We start from the raw sequence: 14457 nt of genomic DNA on the forward strand, positions 1-14457 counted from the left end.
CAAAAAATTCACATTGTACCCCTATAAAGCCAAAAAATAAGTTCGGGGATTAATTTGTACCAAAAAAACTCTCCTTCTTTTCTTCTAAAGCCAATTCAGATTCAATTCGTACCCTCCCAAGAAATCGATCGCTGCTCTTCTTTCCATCTTCACCCTTGATCATCACACACACTCACCGAAGATCACAACCCTCTTCTCCTTCTAACCGATTCTCGATCACAACCCCCTTCCACTATTTTCTTTGATTTGATTTCAGCTCTTCAAGGAATTGACCCCCTCCTTCCTTCTTCTCTATTAAAAATCGCACAAGCTACCTCTCCTTCTCCCTCCGAGTTGCAGGTTTAATGGACGCGAGGTTGAGAAGGATGTGTGGGTTTGATGAGGTTCACAGAGAAAACGAGATTTAATCTCCTTTTTTCTTCAATTTGTAGGTGATTGGTTATGGTGGCTGACTGGTGGTTTTTGTGGGTTATGGGTGCTCCAATGGTGGCTTATTTCACGAGACAAAGGGGATGAATAAGGGTGTTTGGATTGGGCTATTGTGATATTGATTCGATGGTGATTAAGGAGGGTTATGGTGGCTGTAATGGCTGAATAAAATGTAGATGAGCAGTTAGTTCAGGAGGGTACGAATTGAGAGTGAGTCGACTTTAGAAGAAAAGAAAAAGAGTTTTTTAGCATGAATTGATCCCCGGACTTATTTTTTTGGCTTTATAGGGGCATAATGTGAGTTTTTATCCAAAAGGTCACTGTGCCATGGTGAACCGACTATTACAGGTTGACAGGGACTAAAAGAGAAGATCATATCTTAGTTTAGAGACCCATAAAGCCCGAAAAAAAACATTAGGGATTCAACGGGTAAACCCTATAAAGTTCGTATGACATTTGTGTCAAACAAAGATTTAAAGCAAAATATAAAAAATTGAAATAAACAGTAAAATTAAAAGGAAAGGAAAGGATGCGTGCGTATAAATTTCAATCAAGGTCACGCAAGTGAATCAAATCAACTCCCAAAATTAACGAGATAAGAATCACTTCTTTAAATCAATGATTTTGGAATCTATATGTGGAACGGTTTCTCTGACAATAAACCCTATTAATACCGTACGAGAAGGAACTGCAATCGAAGGAGATCGATGAGCAACAAATTAAGTGCTACGAGATATAGTTATTCGTGAAAACTTCATCGATTTGAGGTAAATAACTGTCTTCTATCTTGATTCGTTTGTTAATAATTTGTTATTGAGTTTCATATTGCACGTGGTTTCTCTGTTCCATCCTTGTTACCAAGACATTAGTTATGTAAATAGGAAATTATGAATTTTGTTGGTGATTAAACACAATCTTAGTATTGATTTTTAAAAATTACTTGCAAATGACTGTAAATGGGAGTAAAGAGGCTTAATAGTCAGTATACATTATATTATTTATATTAATTTATAACTAAAAATTGAAGCTTTTGAATACCTGTTGCAGTAAAAAAAAATTACATCATCTGCATGTCAAAAAGACAAGCAGGAAAGGAAAAATCGGATCTGGTTAAATTTAATAGGTTTCGTTTATGTAAATGTGGTTTAAACATGTGTATATATGAACAGGTGTATATATGAACTATTCTTTTGTCATTGGGGCATAGCACCTTCCTTGTATTTAATCCATGAAACTTACTTAAAACTTTTAATTGGTTTAAATCAATGTTCTAAAAAACTCGTCATGGCTCCAATGCTTGTACTTGCCGCCAAGCTTTGAAAAAGTGTCGCCTTAAGCCACATATGTATATAAAATGAATAATAGTAGAATATATATACAAAATTATTAATTATATGCAAAATTATCGCCTAAAGTCACGCTTTACAAACGACGTGGCTCGTCACAGCTCAAAAAAGGTTGAGACTTTACATTGGCGCCACGTCACGCCTTACGTTATTTAGAACCTTGGTTTAAATTAACTATTATCTTAGACTCATAGTTATTAGTACTTAACAGTTAACTAGTTCAATCCGGAAATGTTCCTCGGTTTCTTCTCGATGAAATACAGAAACATACATCCTAAATATGTACGTTAGTATCCATATATTCTATAAGCCAATAGGATGCTTAAAAACAAGTCCAAAATGAATGGTAAGCCACAATGAAAAGCATACTTAGCATAAATATACATTTATAGGCAAAACATACAAAAATGGTCATTCCCAATTGAAATTCACCGACTAAAAAACATCTTCATAGAACTTATGCAAGTTATTGTGCCCTTGAGGATGCAAACCCACATCCTTCCATGAGGCCCAAATACCCTTACCTTGCTAATGGGCCCAAAGTCCTAGTCCCAAAAATCATTAATGGGCCGTTTGGCCCAATAAGGCCCACCCAACGTATTTATGGCCCATAACATAAGAAATGGACCACAATTCACAGAATACAACCAACCCATTAATCAAAATGAAGCCCAAGACCACAAAGGCCCAAAACAAATCATGCCCAAACTACAGTGCGTACGCTCGGCATACCATTCTGGTACACGCAGTGTACCATGTTTTTAAGGACTACGTGCAACGTACATTGAGTATGCCCAGCGTTCTTCCAGACTAAGCACTTTCTCCATTAAGTGCTTAATACCCAATTTCTTTACGTCCAAAAGCCAGATCTGAGCTGATTAATACGTCCTAAGGCATAAAGTTGCCAACTTTATTCCTTTGCATGCCTCCCATACACCCAAAACCTTCATTAAGACCTTTCCAAAGCCCTTAACCCATACATGTGACCAATATATCCATCAAGACTCCATTTTTATACCTCAAAACGACCAAGGGACCTCAGATCTGCCATTCTCCTCTCATGGAGTTGCTTATCTTGCCAAAAGAGGTCTAAAGTCTCACAAAAGGGACCAAACTAGAAAACCCTAGCTAGATCTAAGGATTTACAAGGAAAGGTACAAGCTTTTTACCTCCAGAAGCCTTGCAGATGACCCAAAAGCAGATCCTTGAAGCACCCAACCGATACAACCTTGCTTAACAACTCTCCTTCTTGAAAGAACTCCAAAATAACCACCAAAACCCTCTTCTTAGGTTCCAAAACTCACTCACACTCTAACTCAGCTGTAGGAAGACGAAATGGGGCTAAAGAGACTGATAGGGTTTGGTCCAAGAGGCCAAAAGACGTTTAAATAGGGAACAAGTCTGGGATATAGGGTTTAGTCCTTCTGATGCGTACGCCCAGCATACCCCCACGTACGCCCAGCGTACGCGAGGCTCCTCCGCGATCACTTAGGCAGAGTACGCTAAGCGTACCCATAGGTACGCCCAGCGTACTCAAGGGACCAAAATTGCAAAAGTGTGAAATCTTGAGGGTCACAAGACATACCAACTTTTGGGTGTTACAACTCTCCCCCACTTGAACTAGACTTCGTCCTCGAAGCCCGCCGCTGAAAACAACTCGGGGTAATGCTCTCGCACCTCCTCCTCCAGTTCCTAAGTCCATTCGGAGCCCTTCCGTTGCCACCATTGCACCTTTACCAGCTTCACTTCCTTGTGTCGACGGCCCTTCGTCTTCCTGTCTAAGATGGAGACTGGCTTCTCGACATAATTCAAGCTCCCATCCACCTGAATGACATCCAATGAGACGACTGCGGACTCGTCAGCAACACACTTCCGAAGCTGAGACACGTGGAAGGTGTTCTGAATTTGACTAAGCTCCTCTGGCAGCTCTAAGCGATATGCCACCTTGCCTACTCGTGTTGTAATCCTGAACGGGCCTATGAACCGAGGCCCCAACCTACCCCTCTTCCGAAACCTGATAATCCCTTTCCAAGGCAACACCTTCAGTAAAACCAAATTCCCCACCTGAAACTCGAGATTCGAAAGCCGTCGGTCAGCATAACTTTTCTGACGGCTCTGCGCGACTCGCAACCGGTCGCGCACCTGCTGAATCAATCCAATAGTCTTGAGCACCACCTTAGTGCTCCCCATGACCCGATGCCCAACCTCGTCCCAACACACTGGAGTCCGGCACCTCCGACCATATAGCATCTCGAATGGGGCTCAGCCAATACTAGCATGATAACTATTGTTGTACAAGAACTCTGCTAACGGGAGATATGAATCCCAAATCCTTCCAAAATCCAGTACGTATGCCCTAAGCATGTCCTCCAGCGTCTGGATCGTCCTTTCACTTTGACCATCGGTCTGGGGGTGGTATTTCATTCTGAAATGTAGTTGAGTACCCAGTTCCTCGTGAAACTTCTTCCAAAACCTGGAAGTAAATCGAACATCCCTATCGGAGACCACAGACACAGGAACCTCGTGTCTAGCCACCACCTCGCGGACATAAATGTCTGCCAACTTCTTCGCGGATATACTCTCGGAAATCGGAATGAAGTGGGCACTCTTCGTCAATCTGTCCACAATCACCCATATAGTATCCACTCCCCTCGTTGTCCTAGGCAATTTTGTGATGAAATCCATGGTGATCTATTCCCACTTCCACATGGGGATGGGCAGTGGTTGAACCTTGTCATGGGGCCGCTGATGCTCGGCCTTGACCTTCCTACAGGTCAAGCACCGCTCCACAAACCAGGCGATATCCCACTTCATGCAGGGCCACCAATAACTCAACCTCAAGGCCCTGTACATTTTCGTAGATCCCGGGTGTATAGAGAACTTGGACTTGTGCGCCTCCTCTAGTAGCCTCTGCCTCACTCCCCCTGTCACCGGTACCCATACTCGCCCACACTGAGTCAATAATTTGTGGTTGTCCTTAACAAACAAAGGATATTGCCCCCGAATTTTCTCTATCTTCCAGTTCTCCTTCGCCCCCTCGACCTGAGCCTCCCTAATCATATCCAACAAGGGCGAGATCACAGTCATCCTCATACAAATGTCCCTAATCAGGGACCCCGTCGTCTTGTGACTCAAAGCATCGGCCACCACGTTGGCCTTCCTTGGGTGGTAGAGAATCTCACAGTCATAATCCTTCAACACGTCCAGCCACCTTCTCTGTTGCATGTTGAGGTTATGCTGATCCATCAAATACTTCAAACTCTTGTGATCCGTATAGATAGTGAATCGCACTCCATATAAATTGTGCCTCCAAATCTTGAGGGCAAACACCACTGCCCCCAATTCCAGGTCATGAGTGGGGTAATTCGCCTCATGAGGCTTCAACTACCTCGAGGCGTAAGCTATCACATGACCCCTCTACATCAATACCGCACCTAGTCCTGAGATCGACGCATCATAATACACCACCAAATCTTCTAACCCCTCAGGTAGTACTAGGATCAGAGCCTCACATAACCTCCGTCTTAGGGTCTCGAAAGCCATCTGTTGATCCGCACCCCACCGAAAAGTCACATTTTTCTTGGTCAAACAGTTCAAAGGCACAACAATCTTGGAGAAGTCCTGGATAAATCTCCGATAATAGCCCGCTAAGCCCAAGAAACTACGAATCTCTGATGCATTCCTCGGTACTTCCCACCGCATTACAGCCTCAACCTTGGTTTGATCAACCGAAATACCCTCCTGATTGATGACATGCCCCAAAAACTGTACTTCCCGCAGCCAGAATTCACACTTTGAGAACTTCACAAAAAGTTTCTCTGCCCTCAAGGTCTCTAGTACCTCCCTCAAATGTTGCTCGTGCTGCTCCCTGGTCTTAGAGTAGACCAAAATATCATCGATAAAGACGATCACCGACTAATCCAACATCGGCCTACACACTCTGTTCATGAGATCCATGAATGTTGTTGGGGCGTTGGTGAGCCCGAACGGCATCACCACAAACTCATAGTGCCCATACCGAGTCCTGAAAGCCGTCTTCGGTATATCCTCATCCCGAATCCTCATCTAATACCCTGACCGAAGATCAATCTTGGAAAACCAAGACGCACCCTGAAGCTGATCGAACAAATCATCAATCCTCGACAATGGATAATGGTTCTTCACTATTAGCTTGTTCAGTTCCCTGTAGTCGATACACATCCGGTGCTCCCCACGGGGAACTTCTCGGATGAATGAGCCCTCGGTCTAACAGCTCTTGAAGTTTCATAGACAACTCCTACATCTCTGGTGGTGCCAACCGATATGGTGCCTTTGCTATTGGGGCGGAACCCGGCACCAAGTCAATACGAAACTCCACCTGCCTCTCCAGAGGCAACACTGGTAGTTCTTCAGGGAAAACATCCTGAAAGTCCTGTACAACTGGCACACTACCCACATCCGTCGTGGTCTCTACCCTCGTATCCGAGATATAAGCCAGAAATCCTGTGCAACCCTGCTGTAAAAACCTCTGAGCCCTCGCAACCGAACAGAGGGTCGGTCCCCGCGAGGCCCTCTCACTGTGAATAACTAGTTCTCCCCCACTTGGGGTTCTAACCCTGACCAACTGGCTCTCGCAATCAATCATGGACCCATAGGCCCCAACCAGTCCATCCCGACAATCACCTTCAGCCCTCGCAACGGTATCGGGACTAGGTCGACACGAAACCTCTCCCCAAGTACACTCAGGACACAGTCCCAATACACCATCGCAGCACTAACAGTGTGGTCATCCGCAATCTCAACCTCGAGCGAGGAATCCAAGGTCCCTGGCGTGTCTCGGAATTTCTTGCTAAGCGCAAGAGACACGAACGATCGAGTAGCACCCGAGTCAAACAAGACATGCGCAGACATACCATTGACTAAAAAGGTCCCTATACAAACATGATATAAACATAAGCCATACAATCACAATGAGCAGAGACGTAATAGATACATACTAGCCACAACGTCTGGCGGGCCCGAGCCTCCTCGGTAGTCAGTTGAAATGTGCGGCTCCTCATGGCCGAGGTATCCACCTTAGCAGGGCGGCCATCAGTGATCCTTAGGGTGGCAGGTGCAGGAACCGCCACCGTTCCTCTTCCTTCCTGAAACCTTGGACAATCGGCCTTTTTATGGCCAGTCTGGTTGCAGTAGAAACATATCAGGCCCTTCTTAGGGCAATCCTTTCTCACATGCCCCTGCTGACCACAAGAGTAACATCCTGACATCCCAGCTGTCCTACACGCCCCGCTATGGAATCTCCCACACTAGGCACACCGGACCCGGCCCAGCTGGCCCCTACCCGAAGAATCAGAGGTCTTAGGCTTCTTAGCCTGGCCCCCCGCTACCTGCGCCTGCTCAGTCTTCCGCTTCGTGCGGGTATCCAACTCCATTTCGCTCTCACGGGCCTTTTCCACCATCTCATTCAGGGTCTTGCACCCCGTAAAGCTCACAAACTCCTGGATATCGTCCCTCAACATTTAATGATATGTGGTCCACCTCATCTCCTCATCGGTAGCATACTACGATAAAGATCGTTCCCGAAACTTGGTGGTGATCCCCGCCATAGTTTCGGTGGTCTGCTGCAAGTCATGAAACTCCCTCACTAGTCGTTGCACCTCAATAGGCGGTGCAAACTCCGAATAAAACCGCTAAACAAACTCATCCCATGTCATCTCAGCCACTCCGCCTGGCCCCACCTGGCTAGTAACCTCACCCCACCAATCACGAGCCCTGTCTCTCAACATATACGAAGCAAACCCAGCCTCTATCACATCCGAGCATGAGCTCGTGCGCTAGGCATTCTCAATGTCCGCTACCCAGCATCGGCTGACAATGGGGTCCCTGACCCCAAAGAACTTTGGCGCCCCACACGCTTTGAACTCCCGGAACGACGGATTTCGAGTCCCAATCTGACCCGCTGTCAACTCAGCCCTGAAAGATCTGATTCTCTCCTCCATAATCTCCATAATACCCTCCTTGACCATTCCAAAAATGACTGGGGTCGCGTCAAGGATTCCCCTGGTAACCTCGGCTACAATGAGCTCGCGCAACCTCTCATCAATGACATCAGTAGTGTCTCCAGATCCCGCCCCGGATCTCGATCCCGATCCTGATCCTCTTGCTCCAAATCGTGTCACCACCATGCTAAACTGAAATATCATAAATTATAATGATTAGGATTTCCATATAAGGGATACTCCCACACCGGTCCTCCTTGGAGTCGTCAGATCCAACAGTTCTTCGGGTACAGGTCTTGTGCTTCCAGTAGTACGGGCCCAATAATACCTTCCACACCTACTTGTACCTTTCCCCACTACTCTACTTGATAACTCCAATTCGTCCCACAACCAAGCCATATCCTACATTTACCGCACACCTCAATCTCAGGCTATCCTAAGATTTCCCCTACTCATCACAATCACGTCCATCATAACAGGTTGCCTTTATGCATGTAAATTATACACAAAGAAGGGATCAAATAGGCTTTCGAATAAAAGATTCAACCCTACGACCACAACCAAACAAGGAACAGGAAATAAGGCCAAATCAATCATTCTGATGCTATAAGCTCCTAAACGTATACAATTTAAAAGCATACACATAGCAAGTTCCACATAATCAACACGGTTCAAAAATCAGTATAACATGGCTAACATATTGGGGAACTACTTACTTGGCTCGGCTGATCACGCACGTTGCACTCTCATTTTTTCATTTTCTTTTGAAAATCCCCTTTTTATGTTATTATTTTGAAAACAATTTTTACCATTCCTTAGTTTGAGTCCCGACACACTCGAGAATGTGCCTGAATCCCTCAAACCAAGGCTCTGATACCAACTTGTAACGACCCAAATTTTTCAAGGAAAATTTTTCATTTAAATTAATAAACACATTTGCATAAAACCATGAGATCCCACATTTAGTTTTAAAATATCATCCATTACATTATTTAAATCATCAGAGCATCCCCAAACATATTAGTGAAAGAGAGATAGAGTGCACGCCGCGTCATTACGTCTTGCCCTTGCCCATGGGCTCCGATGTACCTGAAACAAATCAACAACCTGTAAGCAAAATGCTTAGTGAGTTCCCCAGAGCATACCACATACCACACATACACATATCCTAGTAGCTAATCAAGCTACTCACATATCACATAAGCCATGCATACATAAAACCAGCAAGAATGTCATGGGCTACCCCACATGGTCTTTACCTAGGACTGCCATGGGCTACCCCACATGGTCTTATATCTAATGTCATGGGCTACCCCACATGGTCTTTACCTAGGACTACCATGGGCTACCCCACATGGTCTTACATCCAATGCCATGGGCTCCCCCTGGGATCTTCATGCAAAACACACAATCACGTATCACATCAAATCACAAAGTGACCAACACATATACCATAAACACATAATGGGCCGGCCTTGGTGCCTTAGACCCATGGGTATGGTGAGAAGACTCACCTCGGTCTGTTGAACACACAAGTTGCTCTCCTAATAGTCTGCAACCTCTCGAACTGGACAATTTATATTAATCAATGTTAGGACCTTAAATTAATCCAGGAAAACCTAAACCCGCATCCTTCCATGAGGCCCAAATACCCTTCCCTTGCTAATGAGCCCAAAGTCCTAGTCCCAAAAATCATTAATGAGCCTTTTGGCCCAATAAGGCCCACCCAACTTATTTATGGCCCATAACAGAAGAAATGGACCACAATTCACAGAATACAACCAACCCATTAATCAAAATGAAGCCCATGAGCACAAAGGCCCAAAACAAATCCGGCCCAAACTGCAGTGCGTACGCTCGGCGTACCATTCTGGTACACGCAGCGTACCGGGTTTTTAAGGATTGCGCGCAACGTACATTGAGTACGCCCAACGTTCTTCCAGACTAAGCACTTTCTCCATTAAGTGCTTAATACCCAATTTCTTTACGTCCAAAAGCCAGATCTGAGCTGATTAATACGTCCTAAGGCATAAAGTTGCCAACTTTATTCCTTTGCATGCCTCCCATACACCCAAAACCTTCATTAAGACCTTTCCAAAGCCCTTAACCCATACATGTGACCAATATATCCATCAAGACTCCATTTTTATACCTCAAAACGACCAAGGGACCTCAGATCTGCCATTCTCTTCTCATGGAGTTGCTTATCTTGCCAAAAGAGGTCTAAAGTCTCACAAAAGGGACCAAACTAGAAAACCCTAGCTAGATCTAAGGATTTACAAGGAAAGGTACAAGCTTTTTACCTCCAGAAGCCTTGCAGATGACCCAAAAGCAGATCCTTGAAGCACCCAACCGATACAACCTTGCTTAACAACTCTCCTTCTTGAAAGAACTCCAAAATAACCACCAAAACCCTCTTCTTAGGTTCCAAAACTCACTCACACTCTAACTCAGCTGTAGGAAGACGAAATGGGGCTAAAGAGACTGATAGGGTTTGGTCCAAGAGGCCAAAAGACGTTTAAATAGGGAACAAGTCTAGGATATAGGGTTTAGTCCTTCTGATGGGTACACCCAGCATACCCCCACGTACGCCCAGCGTACGCGGGGCTCCTCCGCGATCACTTAGGCAGAGTACGCTAAGCGTACCCATAGGTATGCCCAGCGTACTCAAGGAACCAAAAATGCAAAAGTGTGAAATCTCGAGGGTCACAAGACATACAAACTTTTGGGTGTTACAGATAGTATCCAAGACTAATATTTAGTCCCTAAAAGATAGTATCAGGGACTGATACAATATAAAATAGAGATTTCAGTGAAACTTATTGGAGATTGAATAATATATTTTCAAATGCTGATATTCAGTCGCTAAAAGATAGTATCAAGGACTGATATGACATTAAATCAGGGATATAAAGAAAACAATTTAGAGACTAAATGAGATATTATTAAAGACTGATTTTTTTGTCTTTGATACTTTGATGTATTAGGGATTGATTTCCAGTCCTAGATACATAAAAAATCGATTATCTAAGACTAGGTATCGAAGACTAGCTAAATCAGTCTCCGATTCTCATTAGAGACTGAATATTGACCATTTAAGATTAATTATGTCAGTCTCATTAGCTAAATCCATTTTTCTGATGTCCATTTTCCACTATATATATATATATATATATATATATATATATATATATATATATATATGGTTAGGTTATTTTGTTTTCACTATCTATTGTGTGCATGTATGATTGATTCTGGACCAATCATTTTAATTATTTTAAGAAAGTAATTAATGCATATTAAATGTTAAGATATATCGGATATTAATTACATTTTCAGCATTTAATATGCATTAATTACTTTCTTAAAATAACTAAAATGATTGGTTCATAATTAATCATACATGCATACAATAGATAGTGAAAACATTTGAACCTAAGTATATATAGGGTTAAGTTATTTTGTTAATATGCATTAATTACTTTCTTAAAATAACTAAAATGATTGGTCCAGAATTAATCATACATGCATACAATAGATAGTGAAAACATTTGAACCTAAGTGTATATATATATATATATATATATATATATATATATATTCAACATTTAATATGCATTAATTACTTTCTTAAAATAACTAAAATGATTGGTCCAGAATTAATCATACATGCATACAATAGATAGTGAAAACATTTGAACCTAAGTGTGTGTATATATATATATATATATATATATATATATATATATATATAGAGAGAGAGAGAGAGAGAGTTAGGTTCATATATAATCCATAATTATTGGGTGAATGTATGACCAAATTTTAACCATTAGATTAAAAGAATGAAATGTTGTGATCTTAGGGTACATCTTATTTACATGGACTTGCATATACTATATAATTACATTTAATAAGGATAACATATAAATTTTATTAATTGAATTAATTATTCATAAATTTAAATTCGTGTAATTATGGAATACGTTACTCCCCCATTAGGTACGATGATTTCCATATTCTTGAAGAATAGAAACCTAAGTATCATATAATCGATTTGGGGTTTTGGTTATTTCAAATTGAATCGGCGTACTTTTTGAGTATATTTGAATGATAGTTTCATATTCGAGATGGTCATTGTGATTAAATAATTTTTGTATACTTGAAAAAAACTGGAAGTGTTGTGTGCCAGACGTGCGCTGGACTTTACATGTGGTCATCATGATTAAATAATTTTCATATTCTTTTACCTTCTTTTCTACCGAAAATATGTTTTAATTAATGATTTTCTTGATAAATATTTAATCTAATAGCTCCTCAGTTTATGAGGCTGGATGATATGTAGTTTGGTAGAAAAAGGGGCAACAATGTCATATGATGTTGGAACCATACTATATGTTGACTACTGTTAAGGCGATCCTATGTAAGGATAATTTTTTAGAAAGTATAATTGTTTCATTCGATGAACATACACAATCAAATTAGTTTGTACAACAAAAAAGACAATATTTTTTTTATAATGCATTGATTGAGCTTTTTTGTTGGTTTTTTTTAAAACATGTTTTGAAAAATAATAACTGATTTTATAGTAATATTCTTGTAGAATGTATATGATAAATTTGGTTAAAGCAATATTCTTCATGTTCTTTAAGAATTATGCAGATATAAGACTTATTTTTTGCTGTGTTCAAGTTTTTGATATTGTAAGTTTGAGTTGTAAAGAATTTTAGCAATATATTCTTATAGAATGTTATGTATATGGTAAATGTGAAACTGATTTTTGAAGAAATATTTTAGAAGAATAGAATGTGGTTTTCATTGGGTAAAAAGTAGGTACTGTCATTTGGCCATATATTTTTACAAACTATGGTTTTTAGCCATATATTCTTACAAACTATGATTTTTTAGTTAAATGTGAAACTAATTGATGAAGTAATATTCATGAAGAGCTAACCTGTTTTTGATTTGGTAAAAATACAGTAATATCCTACAAGAATTATGTAGATTTCACTCATTTTGTTTTCTTAAAAGTAAGAAAGAGTAGAAATGCACATCCTTTATTAGTTAAAAATGAATCTGGTAAATGAACTTATAATACATGACTAATTCTTCAAGAATGAGAATGCACATCCTTTATTCCTCAAGAATATCAGTTATCTAATTATATTTAAATAATATCATAAACGTACTTATAATACATGACTAATTCTTCAAGAATGAGAATGCTAAGTACATAAATTGAAATGTATCCTTGGAAATGTTCAAAACAGTTTCTAATAAAAGTAATTCTTTCAAGAATAAGATGATAAGAATTTGATTTTTTTTTTAAATGTGAATTATAAGACCTGAATTCTGTAAACGCTTAAAAAAATTATTTTGTATTTTTAAATTTTAAACTTTCTTAATTAATTTGATTAATTTGCCTAAAATATAAGTAATTTTTATTTCTCTTTCTTAATAAAATGTATTGATTGCCCTTATAATTAATTAAGTGTAATTATATGATAAATGCTAGTACATGTTAATAACATGTACCTTAATATCACATCGCTTTATTTTTTTTAATCTAATGGCTACAATTCGGTCACACATTCACACAATACTTATGATTCACATTTAATCCTAACTATATATATATATATATATATATATATATATATATATATATATATATATATATGGTTAGGATTAAATATGAATCGCATGTATTGTATGAATGTGTGACTAAGTTTTAGCCTTTAGATTAAAAAAAATATAAGGATATGATATTAGGATACATGTTACTAACATGGACTAGCAATTACTCTATAATTACACTTAATTAATTATAAAGGCAAATATTAAATTTTATGAAGAGAGATAAATGAAAATTACTTATATATTAGGCAACTAATTACATCAAATTAATTAATAAAAATCAAATCAAATGTTATATTTTATTTAATACATTCAAATATATGTTTTTAGCATTCGACGTAATGAAACATATATGAAGATATATTTTCAATCTTTCATTCTTATAGAATACGATTTTTTTCAAATATTTTTTTTTACAATTAAAATTCTTTAAGAATATTACGACATAAAAGAAGAAATATACATCAACTTATTTACTGTATTCTTTATGAATATGTAACCATTCTTAAGGAATATGCACAATTTATAATTTTAACTAATATTCTTTAAGAATCTATAATCATTCTTAAAGACTACGTACAAAATTTATACTATATACTACTATTCTTTAAGAATCTGTAATTGTTCTTGAAGAATTTTTATTTGTTTTTTTATGGTTTTTGGATGTCTTTATCTTTACCTTTTCATGTTAACCAATAAATCATTCAATTAAAAGTTTTATTTTCCTCCTATAAACAAGAAAGAGAAAAGTTACAACATTTGGTACCAAGATTATATATTCTTTATTAGAAAAAAAGTTTATATTAAAAAAAACATTTCCGATGATACACTTCACAAAAGATTGAGCATACTTGAACTCAACTTGTTCTATTTTTTTTGTAGGTATGAAGATATTTGGGATTGAACATTCTAAAAAATTAGTATAAATAAGGACATAAAGTTAATTTGGTAAGTTGAAAGCTACATATTATTGCTTTGTTTTTTTACTCAATAAAAACAAATATATATATATATATATATATATATATATATATATATATATATATATATATATATATTATTGTTTTGTT

Source organism: Lactuca sativa, chromosome 1 (genome assembly GCF_002870075.4).
Source record: "Lactuca sativa cultivar Salinas chromosome 1, Lsat_Salinas_v11, whole genome shotgun sequence".
NCBI classification, from domain to species: domain Eukaryota; kingdom Viridiplantae; phylum Streptophyta; class Magnoliopsida; order Asterales; family Asteraceae; genus Lactuca; species Lactuca sativa.